The following is a 17,401-nucleotide window of genomic DNA, read 5'->3' on the forward strand; positions in this document are numbered from 1 at the left end:
GAAAATGCCCAGCTGGTATGGCCCAGTGATTGAGCATTGAAGGTCACAGTTCAATTCCTGGTCAGGGCACATGCCTGGGTTGCAGGCTTGATCCCCAGTGGGGGGCATGCAGGAGGCAACCAATCAATAGTTCTTTCTCATCATTGATGTTTCTATCTCCCTCTCCCTTCCTCTGTGAAATCAATAAAAATATATATTAAAGAGAAGAAAAAAAAAATTGGATTTACAAGAGTATCCAAAACAACAACAACAACATAGAAATGAATTTAATCAAAGAGGTATTTTACACTTTCAGTCTTGTACATTGAAAACTATGTAACATTGCTGGGAGAAATGAAAGAAGACTTAAATAAAGCGAAAGACACCCTGGGTTCATGGTTTACAAGATTTAATATTGTTTTAAAAAAGACCCCGAATAGCTGCAATGATCCTGAGAAAGAAGAACAAAGCAGGTGGGATCTCAATACCAGATATCAAACTGTATTACAAAGCCACTGTTCTCAAAACTGCCTGGTACTGGCACAAGAACAGACATATAGATGAATGGAATAGAATAGAGAGCCCAGAAATCGACCCAAACTACTATGCTCAATCAATATTTGACAAAGGAGGCAAGAACATACAATGGGGTCAAGACAGTCTCTTCAATAAATGGTGTTGGGAAAATTGGACAGATACATGCAAAAAAATTGAAACTAGACCACCAACTTACACCATACACAAAAATAAACTCAAAATTGATAAAGGACTTAAATGTAAGATGGGAAACCATAAAAATACTAGAGGAATCCAAAGGCAACAAAATCTCAGACATATGTGGAAGCAATTTCTTCACTGATACAGCTCCTAGGGCATTGGAAACTAAAGAGAAAATAAACAAATGGGACTACATCAAAATAAAAAGCTTCTGCACACCAAAAGACACCATCAACAAAACAAGAAAGCCCACTGCATGGGAGAACATATTTGCCAATGTTATCACTGATAAGGGTTTAATCTCCAACATTTATAGGAAACTCATACAACTTAACAAAAGGAAGATAAACAATCCAATCAAAAAATGGGCAAAGGACCTAAATAGACACTTTTCAAAAGAGGACATTCAGAAAGCCAAGAGACATATGAAAACATGCTCAAAGCCACTAATCATCCGAAAGATGCAAATCAAAACAACAATGAGGTACCAAATCACTCCTGTCAGAATGGCTATCATCAACAAATCAACAAATGACAAGTGCTGGAGAGGATGCGCAAAAAAAGGAACACTCGTGCACTGCTGGTGGGAATGCAGACTGGTGCAGCCACTATGGAAGACAGTATGGAGTTTCCTCAAAAAACTAAAAATGGAACTCCCATTTGACCCTGTGATCCCACTTCTAGGAATATATCCCAAGAAAACAGAAACACCAGTCAGAAAGGATATATGCACCCCTATGTTCATAGCAGCACAATTTACCTTAGCTAAGATCTGGAAACAGCCTAAGTGCCCATCAGCAGATGAGTGGATTAAAGAACTATGGTACATCTACACAATGGAATATTATGCTGCTGTAAAAAAGAAGGAATTCTTACCATTTGCAACAGCATGGATGGAATTGGAGAGCATTATGCTAAGTGAAATAAGCCAGTCAATGAAAGAAAAATACCACATGATCTCACTCATTATGGATAATTAAGACCATTATAAACTCATGAACAAAAATAGATACAGAGGCAGAGCAACATTGACCAGACTGTCAAACTACAGTGGGAAGTCCGGGGAGGGTTGGGGGGGCGTGTAAGAGATCAACCAAAGGACTTGTATGCATGCATATAAGCATAACCAATGGACACAAGTCACTGGGGGGTAGGGGAGGCCAGGGGAAGGTCAAGGGGAGAAAAAAAAGGAAACATACATAATACTCTTTGTAATACTTTAAGCAATAAAACAAAATTTAAAAAAAGATTTAATATTGTTATGATATCAATACTCACCAAAAGTGATCTATAGACCCCCAAAAGTCCCTATGAAAATTGTAGCAGTCTTTTTGCAGAAATATAAATGTTGATCCTCTTCAAATTTATATGTAATTTTAAGGGACCCCAGGTAGGTAAAAATAAATGTTGAGAATCAAAAACAAAGTTGCAAGACTCACATTTCTTATTTTCAAAACATACTACAAAGCTAAAGTAATTAAAAAAATAGTGGTACTGGCATAAGGATAGACATTCAGGGTGGGGCAAAATTAGGGTTGCAGTTGTGAGTATATGAAACACAGAGTTTATTCTTATATTATTATTTATTAATTAGTGTATCGTTTTCCATATAAACAATGGTAAACCTACTTTTGCCCCACCCTGTATAGACCAATGGAATCGAATAGAGAACATATATGCTAAAATGGTTTCAACAAAGGTGCCAAGACCACCCAGTGGAGAAAGAATTGGGTCTTCAACAAATGGTACTGAGCAAAACAGATTTTTCACATGTAAAAGAAAAAATTTAGACCCTTACCACACACCATGTACAAAAATAAACTCAAACTATCAAAGTCTTACAAAGAAGAGATAAATCTATGAAACAGAAAAAAATAAAGGGGAGAAACTTCATGACCTCAAATTTGGCAATCGATTCTTAGATCGACAACAAAAGCACAAACAAAAAAATTAGATAAGTTAGATTTCATTGAAATTAAAAAGTTTTGTGTATCAAAGGACATTATCAAGAAATGGAAAAAACAACCCACATAATGGATGAAAATATTGCAAATCATATTTCTAATAAGGATTTACTAGCCAGAAATGTAAAGAATGCCAAGTTAACAATAAAAATCAAGTACTAGCAATCCAATTTAAAAATGATTAAAATATTTGAATAAACATTTCTCCAAATAATATATGCAAATATGTTATAAGTCCATGTAAGATTCTCAATATAATTAGTAAAGAGCTGAAAATCAAAACCACTGGCCATGAGATGCCACTCCACATCACTAAGAGGGTCTGTAATTTTTTTAAAAAAGGAAAATAACAAGATCACAAAGATGTGAGGAAATTTGAATCCTCATAAATACTGGTGAAATGTAAAATAGGGCAAGTGCTATAGAAAAGTGTGACAGTTCACCAGAAAGTTAAATCTAGAATTCTATATGACTCAGAAACTCCACTCCTTAAATATATGTTCAAAAGAATTGAAACTGGGAATTGAACAGATGTTTGAATATTGATGTTTAAAACAGTATTATTTACATAAGCCAAAAGTTTGTTCTTATTTTGTTATATGCTATACATTAATCTATAGGATAAAAATAGTGAAAGACTTTTTTTGTGTTTCTTGGAACATTATTTGCTTTCTATGTGCAAATTCTCCTTCTAATTTTCCCTCTTACCCATAAGCCCTGGAAAATGAGCCAGGTATATTAAGTAGTCAAAACCTACTGCTTTCTTTTTTAAAAAAAATATATTATCTTTATTGATTTCAGAGAAGAAGAGAGAGAGAAAGACAGAAACATCAATGATGAGAGAGAATCATTGATTGGCTGCCTCTTGCACGTCCCCTGTTGGAGATCAAACCCACAATCCAGGCATGTGCCCTTGACTGGAATTGAACCTGGGACCCTTCAGTCCACAGGCTGATGTTCTATCCACTGAGCCAAGCCAACTAGGGCCCCAATGCTTTCTTAAACCAAGATGATAGACACTATTGGTAGCTATCTGGTCCAATTGGTATAACTTTTCCAATTTTGAGCTAAGGAAGGAGCTGTTGTATTTGACTCTGGAGGCTAGAACCAAAAGTCTAGGTCAGGGGTGGGCAACCCCTGGCACGCGTGCCAAACATGGCACACCAGTAACTTTTGCTGGCACGCCAAACCCTCTCTTATAATCTTCCATATACAATTTTTTTCTTAATATAGACTTTTTTATTTTTCAGATAAATTCAGTGTAGGTGCATCTTAGATAAATAAATAATTTTACATAACAAGTTATCTTAAAGACCATAGACATGGATTGACGAGAGAGGAAGAGCAATTTCTATGCCTCTGCCTTAACCCCCCCTGCCTTTGTTCTCAGTGATGAATTTTGTTAAATCTCGTAATAGGAGTAGCCTGACGGATGAAAGTAGTAGCTTGTGCATATCTCTGAAGGTCACAAAATATAAATCTGATGTAAAATCTCTGTCATCAGTGATGCAGCAGCAAAAGTCCCACTGATAATATCAAACGGAGTCACAAATTTTTCTGTCGGACTATCAGTGTACATGTATACATTAAAAAATAATGTATTTTTCATCATCATATACGGTGTTTTTGTTGCTGGGATGAATTTTGTTATTTCTTAAAGGTTCTTCACATACATACACCTTAAGAGATATCAAGTAGGCGTAGCATGTTCTAAAAAAATTAGGGTTGGCACTTAGAAGAATTTTGAGTCAGAGATTTTGCCTGTTTTGGCACGCACTCACAAAAAGGTTGCCCACCCCTGGTCTAGGTAGACCCAAAGATGGAGGGCTCATTCTGAACTACATGTAAATGTAAGTAAGCAGATATGCAGAGTTCAGAATAGACACTGGCAGCTTGGAGAAGTGGAGAGAGCCACCTCACACCAGATGACTCTCCAACACACCACAAAGGGCAGCTACCCAGCCTTGACTCTTCCCGGGTTCTTGGAGATGGGTACACTTAAAGTATGCTTTAGTTTGTTCAAGTGAATGTCAACAAAGACTCCAGCTCTAATGCAGATTTTGAATACTGCATGGAGTTTAGATAGTGTGGTGTCAGCAGATGAAAAAATCCCGTCAGATGAACTGGGTTTGCCACCTTGTCGGTACTGCCGCCAACCAGGAAGGATATCTAGCAAAGCTTAAAAGTTGTATCACACCAGCAGGAGATCTGTCACTGCTGTTCTGCCAGCAGCAGCGGAAGTGCTGTGTATGTGAGAAAGTAGCTATATTACACCACTGCTGGGGAAGAACTCTAAAGAGGCGAAGCTCAGAACAACAGCAATATGCAATTAGCCCGCAGGTCTCTTTTCCTATTGAAAAGGAAATGCATTCGTATATTTCTGAGCAACCCACACAACTTATAAAGATGGATGGTTTTATTTTTTCCTACCTTTTGTAGTTATGACATTTCAAAAGAGCGGCTTGCCATGACAGCCTTGTTTACTGCTTGCCAGATTCCTCATGGTAATTTTCATGACACAATAAGCTGAGGGTGAGGACGGCCAGGAAGGGCTGTGCCATGACCTCCCCTCAACCCCAGATGCTCAGGTCTGTTGATGATCCAGACCTAGAAGTCAGCAAGCTTGTTTCTGGTTATAAATTTCTTTTAAAAGTAAAGCAGGCTGTCCTGAAGCACTAGCTTGCCTTCTAATGAGTCAATGAGTTATTGAATAAACTTTCTTTTATGCAGGTGTGTTCCTGAGACATGATATTTCTTCTGTTTTCTTCCAAAAATTACACTCACGGAAGAAAAATTCCCCAAATTGATGAGGAAAAATGAGTCTTTATTTTCCCTCATGGAAGACATATAAATCTTGCCTTATTTCTTCTGAGTTGACTTGAGAGAGGGACCAGTGGCATGAAATAAAGCTCAGTTCAGCTCCTCCTTTATGGTAGCTAGTTTACCTGAGAAGAAGACCCTCTGCTTCTGGTATGACACAGATGCCATCTGGTGTGCTCTCTCTCTCTCTAGTTCTACTAATTGAAAAGACGTGCCAAGCTGGAAAATTCAAACTGTCTTGTACGTGTATAATTAGTCAGGAAGTAGATGTGACACTTTAGTTTCCTGTCATACATTTTAAAGGGAAGATAAACTACCTAAAGACTATCTACATGGAACTCTTTCTTCCGTCAGCATAGGGGAGAGAGGCAGCCATAAGATGGGTAATGGTGGCAGGGAGGAGTTGAAATGAGAAAAGTGTTAACTGAGAGGCTAAAACCATGGGAGCTAAACAAAGAGTAGTATCTGTTAGCACCCGCCTAAACCAGCAACACCCTGGACTGTACAGTTACCCTTCATCGGTCCCGTGTCCTTACCTCAACTCCCCACCACAGAAATAATAACCACCTCTCACACAGATCAGCGGAATTTTCAAGATTGCAGCCTATGAAATTGGAAACAAAAAAGGAAGTCATGAATAAACTGCTCTTTTAAAAAAATATAAATGGCCTGGTTTCTACATTAGAAATGTAGAGCTCATTTGTCACTTAAGGGTTAACCCACTTTAAATACAAACACTCACATCACTTCTGTATAGTTCATGGGAAGGATTGTTTTCATTCTCATGAGGGGAAGAGAGGGCCTATGTCTATGCCTCAGATAAAATGTAAAAGATCCCAGCTCATCCCTCAGCAACTTGAAGATATCGAAAGGGACCCATCACTCAGGTAAGAGCTTGGGTGCCCACTCAACCCAGATCTTTTGCCCCTGTGTCAACCCAGCCTTAACAATTTTACAAGCCCCAACATGTCTCCTTTCCAGAGATAGTACTGAGATTCTTTAGTAGCTGCCTGCTCTGCCTGGTGTTTAATACAAATTTCTTCAAAGAGCTTTCACATACCACCCGAGATAGATCTGCTCTTCTATAGAGGAAACAGAGAGATGGAGGATATGTCTCCAAGGCACACTTTTAGGGGTGGCAGAGCTCAGACTGCATGACCCTCATGCTCTCCACTCCCCCCGCCCCGCCAGCCCTAACACTATGTCTTTGCTCCAATCAAATTATTTCTTAAGAAGCTATTCAATTATGCATTCCTATGATCACTGCAGCATTATTTGCAATAGTCAAGATTTGGAAGCAGCCCAAGCGCCCATCAGTAGATGAGTGGATAAAAAAGCTTTTGTACATTTGCATAATGGAATACTACATGGCTGTAAAAAAGAATGAAATCTTACCTTTTGTAACAGCATGGATGGACCTGGAGCATATTATCCTAAGTGAAATAAGTCAGAGAAAGACAAATACCATATGATTTCACTTATATGTGCAATCTAATGAACAAAATAAACAAATAAAATAAAAACAGACTCATAGATACAGAGAAGACTGAGGGGGGGGGAGGTTGCAGGGCTGGCTAAAATAAATGAAGGGATTAAGAAGTACAAATTGGTAGTTACAGAATAGTCACAGGGATATAAAGTACAGCATAGGGGATACAGTCAATAATATTGAGATAAATATGCATGGGGCCAGGTAGGTTCTTGAAGCAGTGGGGGAACCACTCTGTAAAGTACATGATTTTCTAACCACTTTGCAGTACATCCGAAACTATTACAGAGTAATATTGAATGTAAACTGTAATCTATACTAATAAAAGGGTAATATGCTAATTAGACCGGAGACCTTCCGGACGTCCTTCTGGACAAAGCCATGGTGGCAGGGTTGAGGCAGAGATGGTTAGGGGCGATCAGGCCAGGAGGGGAGGACAGTTGAGGGTGAGCAGGCCAGCAGGGGAGCCAGTTGAGGGTGATCAGGCCAGTGGGGGGGGGGCAGTTGGGGGCAAGCAGGCTGCAGAGGGGAGCAGTTGGGGGCAATCAGGCCAGCAAGGGGGGGCATTGGGGGCAAGAAGGCAGGCAAGGGGAGCAGTTGGGGGTGAGGAGGCAGGCAGGCAGAATGGTTAGGGGCAATTAAGCAGGCAGGCAGGTGAGTGGTTAGGAGCCAGCGGTCCTGGATTGCAAGAGGGATGTCCCCCGAGGGGTCCCAGATTGGAGAGGGTGCAGGCCGGGCTGGGGGACACCCCTCCCGTGCATGAATTTTGTGCTCCGGGCCACTAGTTGATAAATAAAAAAGAAGCTATTCAATTAATTTTACTTCAGAGACATATTGTTTTTTGTTAAAATTCATTAAGAAGTATCCGTGTTGATGTTCCTCCGATATTGCTGTTTTAAATGAATTGCAGTACAGTGGGTGTGGAGATAGAGTCTGGACACAGACAAGTTTTGTTGGAGTTTGAATGAAGCACTTGTGCCCTGAGCCAGTAACTAAAACTCAGAATCCTCAGTGCTCTCATGAATGAAATGAGTGTGCTAATCATACTCCCTCAGTGAGCTATTGGGATTATTAGATAAATTAATGCATATGAAATTGTTTTGTAAATAATAAGCATTAATTAAATATTATTGTTTTAATGTGATTCTTGGAGTAGTTGTTATTTTTGCGCATTGCTGTCAATTAAGCATAAAAGCCTGGGAGGTGTTGCCACCATCTAGTCCTACCCTGACAGACATTGGTAAGGCTTTCCATGAAGACCTGCTCCCCAGACTCTTGGGTCTTATCACCATGTGTTTTCCCACTGGTAATCTACCCTTACACCCTCTCACATATTTAGATATCCTCACTGAGTTGGTGCCCTGTTGAATTTCGAAGGCGTGTGTAGCTTATTCATTCTGTGTTTATTGGAAATGTACTCGGCTGAGGCTAATCATCACCTTCCCTGACAACACATGACTCTAAGAAGACTTGCCACAGCCCCAGGCCCTGCTACCTAAATAACCACATTATAGATATTGTGACCAACCACCTTCAGCCAGAAATGACTGAACTAAGGGATTCCCTTAATGAAAATCAATCACCCAAATTATTGCTGGTCACCCACCTAGGGATGACCTGAGGAAGTGAGTTGGTCTATCCAGCTATAAATTTTGAAGATTGTGCAAAGCAATGGGACAAAGTTTGTATCAATATATGTGTTCCCCAGCCCCTCTCCTTACCCACTTTTAGGTATCTCCATTGGCTTTTAATTCCTTTCCCTCTATAGAGAGTTCTTCCTTTTGCAGAAAAGTTTCATCATCCTTTAGTGATGACAAATTTAAAACTATCAAGCAATCAAATGAAAAAGAATTTATATGAATGGATTTCTGAAAGAAAAAAAGGGCAGTAGGAAGAGAAGAGCTGAAAAGCAGCAGGTGGTTGGAGAAAGTAACCTTTTGTGAGACAGATGGGGAGGAGAGTGCAGAGGTTAGTAATGAAAGCCAGTATCAATCTATAATAACAAAAGTGTAATATGCTAATTAGACCGGACAGCTGAACAACCTTCCAGACGTCATTCTGGACATCCTTCCAAACTCAGGGGCGGCAGGGGCCGAGGCCGAGTCAGTTAGGGGCGATCAGGCAGGCAAGTGAGTTGTTAGGGGCTATCAGGCAGGAAGGCAAAGTGGTTAGAGGCAATCAAGAAGGCAGGCAGAGTGGTTAGGGATGATCAGTCAGGCAGGTGAGTGGTTAGGGGTGTTCAGGCAGGCAGGCAGGTGAACAGTCAGGGGTGATCAGGAAGGCAGAGTGGTTAGGGGTGATCAGGCAGGCAAGTGGTTAGAAGCAATCAGGCAGGCAGGCGAGTGGTTGGGATGATCAGGCAGGCAGGTGAGTGGTTAGGGTGATCAGGAAGGCAGGCAGGCCAGTGGTTAGGAGCCAGCAGTCCCGGATTGTGAGAGGGTGCAGGCCGGGCTGAGGGACACACCCCATGCACAAATTTTGTGCATTGGGCCTCTAGTCTTTTAATAATCAGTACTGAAAACTCTGCAGTGTCCATGTGGACTGAAACTCTAATTGAATCTGGGACTAAACTGGAAAAGTATGGAAAACTCTAGACACAGAACTTAAAACCCTGGGGGCAGTGTGTGATCTGCAAAGATCAATCAACTCCATGGATATTTAGGACCTTTTGTCAGATTTTTCTCTGTTGCCCCAAAAGCAAAGTTTTATTTAGTAAAATAAATCAATGCCCTCTATGTCAGCATCAGTCAGCCTGGGAAACAGAGGAACTAACTCTTCAGAAGCCAACGATAATCAAGTTCTGGCATGAGTTTGTTTTATTCATTCTTTGTCCTCCCCCTCTTTTAGACTAATACTTTTTAATTTTGAAAAAAAAATGCTTCATGAATCATTCTGTGGCTGCTTAATATTAATAGTAATGGGATTCATTCCATTTAAATGGGCTCATTATCATGCCAGCTGCCAAGCTAGTGTCTCCAAATAGGCTTCTGAAAATAGAATCTTCTAAATATCTTTCTTGCAGGATAAAAATGGAAAAATATACAAATATTGCCAAAGTTCACACTAAGGTCAACATAAGTTGACAATTCAAATTTACCAAACCACTCAAAGCAATATTCCTTATACTCCATCTATGAATTCTTTCAGTTCCCTAATTCTTCCCTAAACTGACTGTATGTTACTCACACTGCCTTTCCTTAAATGATCTTTTTAACCTATCCAAATCATGCCTCATCCATAACACCTTGCTCAATCTCTATAGTCATAAATAATTCTCCCACTGTGTGTGCATTTTCATCTGTATCTATCTTCTCTAAAGCAGGCTAAGCTCCTTTAAAAGAGAGTCTGTGTCTGTGTTGTGGCACCTAGTATAATCCCAGAAGAAAACCATCCTTAAACAAACCCACATTATGTTACACTAGGGGCCCAGTGCATGAATTTGTGCACATTGAAAGGAACTGTGGGCCACAAGGCTGTGGTGGGCACAGGGTCAGGTCTAGGCTTATCCTCCATGCCCCCACTCGGCTCTTCCCACCACAGCCCTCCCTCCCACCTTCGTCTCCTGTCTGCCAGCAGCCCCACTTCCACTGATGCCACTCCCATGTTCTGACAGTGGGTGCAAGCAGCAGCTCTGAGGCCGGCAGTAGGTGTGAGTGCCAGGCTAGACCATGGTGCAAGCAAAGAATTTTCAGTAACCTCCAGAGGCTCACCCCGATGACAGCGATCAGTGTCCCGCTTTGGTCTGGCGCCCCCGCTCACCTGCTCCACCATCCCGCCGCAGCCAATGCCCACCATGTTCCATGCCCTGCCAACTGCTGCCAATGCCTGCCATGTTCCATGTGCGACCCCTGATGGTCAGCACGTGTCATAGCAGCCAGTTGTTCAGTTGTTCAGTTGTTCCACCATTCGGTCTATTAGCATATTATCCTTTTATTATATAGGACTACAGGCCCGATGCACAGAATTCATGCAAGGGGCTCAGACCCCCACTGCCGTAGCAGTCGCCTCTGCCTCACCCTCTGGCCGCCGCTGCTTCATCCAGAAAATCGTCTGGTCTAATTAGCATATTATGCTTTTATTATTATAGATTATTGTCCACACAGTTCCCCAACCTTTGTGGCCAATAAATGGCACAGTGGGGATGTATTATTGCTTTTCAGGTATAGTCTCTAAAATTAAGCAGATTAGAATTAAGTTTCACACCCCCAGATCCATAGCTCTGATACATTATTGAGCCCATCAAGTGAGATTAAGAAAACCTTCTAAAAAGGAAGGTCACAAGGTGAAGAATAAGCTAGTTTGCAAATTAGCACACAGGGTAGAGAAATTTCCCCACCTTGAACACAATAAGATTTACTGCGTCATGACAGGCATGCCCGGTTCAAAGTTTCCCAAGGTAGAAACCATGCTTCATATTGTATTTCATTCAATAGTACCTTGCATACTGCTGAACACATAGGAGATTCCCAATGATTGTATTTTTCATGAAGTAATGATGGTGATAAAAAGGAAATAAAAAGAAGATAAACCAGATAGAAAATGCACAGTCCCTGACAAATTTAAACATAATTATATTTCTTTACATATTCTTTCTTAACAAGTAACAGACTAACTTGTGTGTGTGTGTGTAAGAGAGAGAGAGAGAAAGAGAGAGAGAGAGAGAGAGAGAGAGAGAGAGAGAGAGAGAGAGAGGCCTGGCCCTGAGAAGTGGTCCAATAGGTCCGCTTGACATCTGGTATCCTCCTTCTCTAAGAAAACAAAACCCTGGGTAGGGGAGGCCAGGGGAAGGTCAAGGGGGGAAAAAGGAGACATATGTAATACTCTTTGTAATACTTTAAGCAATAAAACAAAATTTTTTAAAAATACCCTGCTGTCACCTGTTATCTTTATCTTTTGTTGCTCTCTGTTTTTCAGATTTTCTGGGGAGATAAGTCTTCTCTTAAAATTTTTTTTTAGAAGTGTACTCTTCTCAATCCTGAAATATACCAGTGACACTCAGCAAAGCCCCACATCTTCTCTTTCCTCTCCTAAGTGTTTCTTTCTTACATCCTTATTTCTTTCTACTTAGGAGATCAAGAGATTGATCTTCTTCAAATCTTACCTCATCTATTTGATCCTTCCTCCTTTTCCCCTTCATTTCTGTTCATGGAAATGAAAGAAAGAGATATTTTTTTTAATAAAAGGAAAATGTGACAGAATGCCTTCCTGCAGAGGGACTAGAAGATGGGAAGGAAAAGAAGTAGAATAAATTGGTGAGAAACCTTAGAATAGTGCTTGGAGCGGTCTTTGTGCTATAAATCTTACAGCACTAATTTCACAGGGTGTAATGTTTCTCAGATTTTTAAAAATTGTTCTTATTAAGTAAACCCTTGCCAGGATAAAGTGACTATTTGTATTGGATTCTCTTTTTTGAATTTAACATTATTTATTTGCTGTCCACAGAAATTTATCTTGAATAGCTACATAAAACATAATGTGTATATAACGTGGTGCGTGCGCAAAGGAGAAGATAAAATAAACATCTATTGAGTACTGACTCTGTGCTTGTACATCACCTGGTCAATAAGTTCCAGCCTGTGGCTCGGGATAATCACATGACACTCACAGGAGAGAAGAGCTCAGAGGACATAGGGATCCTGAGGATATTGTTTAAGCCACCCTGTTAGGAAGTAGCCAAATCAGATTTTATATTTCGTTCTATCAGACCCTAGAGTCCATTTATTTATGTTATGTTTATTGGTTTATTTGGTTGTTTCCTCAACAAATATCTTCCAGGCGCCTGCCAAATTTGTGCCGGGTATTACTGGAGACAAAGTGGAAATGAAGACAGACGAGACTCATGAAGGAGTTGACACTTGGGCCTGGCTTCAACTCAGTGGGACATAGAGATGAAGTTGTTTAATTTTTTCCTATCACTGCTTTAACTTCACTCATTCCTTTTCTACATGTCAGAAAGATCATTGCTCCCTTTATAAAAATCCCACAGGATTCAAACCCCAATCTTATATCCAATTGAAAAACACTTCTCCTCCCCTCCCTGCTGCACCAGCCAGACTTGAGGTCTGTGGGATTTGGAGAGGGCCAGGGGAAAAGTCTCCTATTTCACTCCTCCTCTTCAGGCTTCTGAGGTGCTGGTGCTCATGTGGGTGTTGGTAGTCTACACCAGAGGAAGGGTGAGGATTGTGGGGATGTGGGGCCAGGATAAGGAGCTCTTAAGGAGTTTTTCCTAAATTCCCCTGTGTGGCTGGGAAACCATGCCAAAGGCTGGCCTAGCACTTCCTATAGGCAGATATCCACCTCGCCGGGCCCATGTGGCTCTGCACATGAAAGCTTCACGGTCCTGGAAAACCCTTGGGCCCAAATCAAAGAAGCAAGCTGGATGGGACATTATGATACTGATTCAATCATTTGGCTCAATTTGCTATGGGAAAAATAAATAAAGAGAGGGACAAAAGACCGAGAGCAAAACCAGGGAACTGGAAATAAAATAGCTTACCAGCCAGTACTTTTTGTGCATATCTTAAATGGTTCAAATACATTCCATTTATTTTTATAAAATCTAAAATGAATTTTCAATTTAAAATTATTATATACCAAATGGTTACATGTTCAGATCTCTTGACTTCTAAGCAATTAAATGTTTTTATAGCTGGTTATAGAACCGAAGCAGAGGTGTAAAATGTCTCAAAGAAATTTAAGTGAGGTGCTAACTTAAAAAACGAATGATAATGATGACGCTTTCATTAGCAATGAGTTAGTACTCACAAAGTCTTGATAACATCAGGCTCAAAAATGCTAAGTGGGGATTCAGTATGGATTGTGAGGCAGGGAATAAACAGGGCCCTATCTCAGGTAGAGAGATGGAGTCTCAGGTAAGAAGACAGCAACTTGGGACAAAGGTCACAAGAAACAAAGAAAGCACAGCAGCCCGAGCTGTTTTGGCTCAGTAGATAGAGCGCTGGCCTGCAGACTGAAGGGTCCCAGGTTTGATTCCAGTGAATCAGCCTGGGTTGCAGGCTCGATCTCCAGTAGGGGGCGTGCAGGAGGCAACTGATCAATGATTCTCTCTCATCATTGATGTTTCTATCTCTCTCCCTCTCCATTCCTCTCTGAAATCAATATATAAGCACAGGAATTATGCTCAACCAAGACCTATGGTGGGAGACACAATGGCTTGACTCTATCACATAGGGAGAGAGCAAGGGGAAGAACACCCAGCCATCCTCTTCCTCTCTCCTTTCATTTGCTGAACCCCACTGAAGCCACAGACAGATGATGAGATCCAAGCTCCATAAGCCTCTCAGAATATACCGCACAGTGGAGGTGGGTGAGGAATAGGTCAACGGGGCAAGTGGAACATATTCTCCCACCAATTCAGGGACTGACTTTCACAGTGGCCTTACCTGGAGACTGGTTATGCCTAGTGGAGAGTTGGGTTATATGACTACAATACATTTTTGGGATTCCCAGAAATAGCAGGTAGTTGGTGAAAGTGTGATAGAACACCATAAGGTGCTAGACTTTGCATAAGTAAATTGAGCTCCAGAGATGACAGAGTCATCAAGATTCATCAATGACTGTCAACCTGACTGCAATTATATTCACCAGTTTATACCACCAGGATACTTGAGTTACATGCATGCATTGATTTGCTGTTACATTTGTGCACAATAGTATAGTCTGAGCCTAAATTGTATGTATCTCATAAGTAGGTTCCCTGCCAGAGCTATGGGCTTTGGATGGACTCTTTAACCAGGTGTCTGAAGAAACCTTACCACCCTTGCTCTGACACTTTTACAGGAAATTCAGTGTCTTAGTAGTGAAAATGGTGATCTCAGTTTCACAGGCTGGATAAGAGGGTCCAACAAGCTAGTGTACATGAAAGTACTTTGTGACCTGTAGGGTCTGACAGACATCATCTCATATACAACCTGGTGCCTGTGCTCTATTCATCATTAACACCAAATATTACCTTTTCATTCAAAAGTTGCTGAGCAGTGCATAGGCACACATTACCTCATCTAGGTTCATTTGAAATAAGTTAATATATTTTATACTTTAACACTAATCAAAACAAATAAACAGATGATACAAGAAATGCACATTTCTTGTGTGTCTGACTCATGCAGGATTTCTGATCTGTCACAGATGATTTCTTCTCTGAGGACTCACCCTCCTCCATGTAAGGGCAAGGGGCACTGAGTTTTGACTGAATCCCTCACTGCACACCTGCTGGTCAGCCTCCATAGTGACACGGAGCCTCAACTTATAACATTGCCCCCCATGAATCAGTGCCATCTTTGTCTTTAAGACTCTTCTGTGCCCACCTGTACAGCCCAGCAGTGCTATATGCTGTAACAGAAATTGTCATGAAGCCAGCCAGGTACCTCTGGACACTCTGTAAGGCTCAGTGCATGAGTATGTACTGAATGGTAGGTGGGTGTCCACAGGGCAGGGAAAGACTGAGTTTCTGGACTTGACTTGCCTCACTGGTTTAGGTAGTGCCAGAGCTGCAAAGGAAATCCAGATAAACCTGCTAGAACCACACACTTGGAGCTGTGTGCATTCTGGGCACCTCTCTCAGCTCCCGAAATGTTGGGTTTCCTTGGTTTGGTCACTGCCACCTCTTTAACTCTGCACATCTCTTAGCTGACTTCCTCTTTTTCCTTGGCTTCAGTCACTAACTAGTTGAACAAAAATAACTCACAAATCTCCATGTCTGGGCCTAATCTCTTTTCTCCTGATCCTCAGACCAATGCATCTTACACCTAATAGTGGTTTTAGACAAGATATTCTGAGAACTTACTATTTTTAATGACTTTAGAAAGTGGATATAATTATCCTCATTTTACAAATAAGGAATATGAGGCCAGAGTGGTTTAGCTACTCTTCTTTGGCCATATGGTTTATAGATGTGGGAACTGAGGCTTGAACCTTAGTATTTTGTCTCCAGAACTCATCTTCCTAGCCATCCTGCTAATCATGGCCATCCCCAAAATCTCAAATTCAATCTCAACAGTCATTCTTGCCTGTTTCATGCCCTCTCTCCCATTATGTTCCTGCCTCTATGCATATCACCACTTGTTATCTACTTATTCAAGACAGAAAGCAGAAGCTCATCCTTCATTTCTCCCAACCCTTATCTTGCCCCTACATAGTCACCATTTCCTATAGAGTCTTCCTTCTTATTATATTTCCCAAAACCATCTGCTTCCCCAGATACCCACTGCCCCTTGCTGACTCAAACAGAGATTAGATCACAATTCTGTTCACTTGGATAAAAAACCCCAAGTGGTCTATCCCTTAAACTCCCCTTTTCCATCCTTTTTTATTCCAGCTATGAGCTACCCTCCATTAGTCTTCCATTACCCTCAGGTTGACTCTCAAAACTCTTAACTCAGAAGATAAAGATCTGCATAATCAGGCCATGTTTTGGCTTCAGCCTCATACCTATCCTTACCCAAATATCTCTACTCCAGAGCTGGAACTGCTTGCTATCCTCAGGTTGAGTCTGTCCTGTGGTCTTCTATCTCCATAATGTCTGTCCCATTTTATTAGCTAATACCTCCTCACCCTCCAATTCTCAACATCTGTGTCAGATCCTACCTAAATGTGTTCCTGAACCCCCAAGAGAAGATTAAGGTCCCTTTTGTGTGATCCTACTATTGCCTTTGTCAATTCTGTCTTAAAATACCTCGTTTACTTATCTATCTTCCCATTTGATTCTCCACACCTTGAAGAAGGAATCTATAACTTTTTCACATTTTTATCCCAAACATCTAGTACAATAGCTTATATGCAATCGTCTATTTGAATGAATGGTTGCATGGGTAGTATACAGTTTAAGAAATAGACTCAAGAGCCAGAAAATATAGGTTCAATTTTTTGCTCTGACACTTAGAAGCTTTTGGACCTCCGTCAAGTTACTTAATTTCCCTGTGCTCAGTTTCCTCATCTGAAAAAGGAAAATTCTGTATGAAAGGGAAGTTGCATTTAAAGGTCTCATATGCCTTCTCTCTGCAAATCCAAATCCTATTCATGACAAGGTCCCACCCAGGTGCCAATTCCAGTATTCACCCTCTCCTCAGCACCACAACTGCAAGGGCTATCTCCCCTCTGCTCACTGATACAACTCTTGAATCCTCTTCACCTTTTATTACCCCTGTGCATATCCCTTTATATTTTGATGTGTGTGGTGTGCATATCTTTCATTATGCTTGAGCACAGGAGCCATACCTTTCATTTCCCTGTGCCCCAACAGGGCCTAACCTAGAAATGGATTGGGTAGGAGTCACTTAATGTATGTCTGTAGGTAGAAATCAGATTTTCACCAATAAGATTCACTTCCCATGAGGCACAACCAAACCCAAAGTGGTAATTCAGAAAGAAGTATAAACCCCAACTCCAACCTCAAGAGATGGAACTATCATTT

The 17,401-nt window shown here is 41.0% G+C and overlaps 1 pseudogene; it reads left to right on the forward strand.

The window, feature by feature from the left end:
• Positions 1-6,290: 6,290 nt before the first annotated feature.
• The window catches only part of LOC139002507 (ATP-dependent RNA helicase DDX54 pseudogene), a 174,939-nt pseudogene continuing 163,828 nt past the window's right edge, over positions 6,291-17,401 (forward strand).

This window comes from Myotis yumanensis, unplaced genomic scaffold (genome assembly GCF_028538775.1).
Source record: "Myotis yumanensis isolate MYYU_CA2020_CCGP unplaced genomic scaffold, mMyoYum1.0.hap1 SCAF_2, whole genome shotgun sequence".
Lineage (NCBI taxonomy): Eukaryota > Metazoa > Chordata > Mammalia > Chiroptera > Vespertilionidae > Myotis > Myotis yumanensis.